Source organism: Arachis hypogaea, chromosome 4, assembly GCF_003086295.3.
Source record: "Arachis hypogaea cultivar Tifrunner chromosome 4, arahy.Tifrunner.gnm2.J5K5, whole genome shotgun sequence".
Classification (NCBI taxonomy): Eukaryota; Viridiplantae; Streptophyta; class Magnoliopsida; order Fabales; family Fabaceae; genus Arachis; species Arachis hypogaea.
The window spans coordinates 91,579,431-91,580,408 of NC_092039.1; the positions used below are offsets into that span (position 1 = coordinate 91,579,431).

At 41.4% G+C, this 978-nt stretch overlaps 1 non-coding gene across 1 annotated transcript; it reads left to right on the top strand.

Moving 5' to 3' along the window:
• Window positions 1–634: 634 nt before the first annotated feature.
• Window positions 635–743, top strand: LOC112799142 (small nucleolar RNA R71). Its single transcript, XR_003200723.1, has one exon. It is a non-coding gene; the product is annotated as a small nucleolar RNA R71 (small nucleolar RNA).
• The last annotated feature ends 235 nt before the right edge of the window (window positions 744–978 follow it).

Sequence of the window (978 nt, forward strand, 5' to 3'; positions counted from 1 at the left end):
GTGGTTTTGGAGATATTGGAGACTATAGTGGCTAGGTCAGAGAGGCTCTGCTTAGAAGTCTCTATCTGTTACTAAGAATGTGGGAATGGTCTATTATTAAACCTATTCTGGATTTTTCCACCTTGGTTGTTATTGAAGCCTTGCTAAGGCTTCTATTGATCCCTCCATAAAAAGTTGGGATGATTCCTCCATGATGAGTTCTATGTGTTTCCATAAGGCTCATTATTGGGATTTCCTGAGGAATTTTCCAAGTAGTTAACCTCATCCATCATGGGTTGATCTGGATCATATGCCTCTCCTTCATATGAGGCTTCTTAAGTGCTGTCAGTTGCAGCTTGTGATCCAATCAAATGCTGAGAGATCATGTTGACCTGTTGGGTCAGAATCTTGTTCTGAGTCAATATGACATTCAGAGTATCAATCTCCAGGACTCCTCTCTTCTGAGCCACCCCATTGCTTATAGGGTTCATCTCAGAAGTGTACATGAATTGGTTGTTAGCAACCATGTCAATGTGTTCCTATGCCTCTTTAGGTGTTTTCTTCAAGTGGAGTGAACCACCAGCAGAGTGGTTCAGTGCCATCTTGGACATCTTAGAAAGAACATCATAGAAGATATCTAGCATGGTCCAGTCAGAAATCATGTTAGGAGGACACTTTCTGATCAATTGCTTATACCTCTCCCAGGCTTCATAGAGGGATTCACCCTCTTTCTATCTGAAGGTCTGAACTTTCACCCTGAGCTTGCTCAGCTTATGAGGTAGAAAGAACTTGGTCAAGAATGCATTGACCACCTTTTCCTAAAAAGTCTAGGCTTTCTTTAGGCTGAAAAATCCAGTCATAACCTAGCTCTGTCCCTTACAGCAAAGGAAAAAAGCATAAGCTTGTAAATTTCTAGATCCATTCCATCAGCCTTGACAGTATCACAGATCTGCAAGAAATCAGAGATGAATCTGTTGGGATCTTTCAATGGAAGTCCAT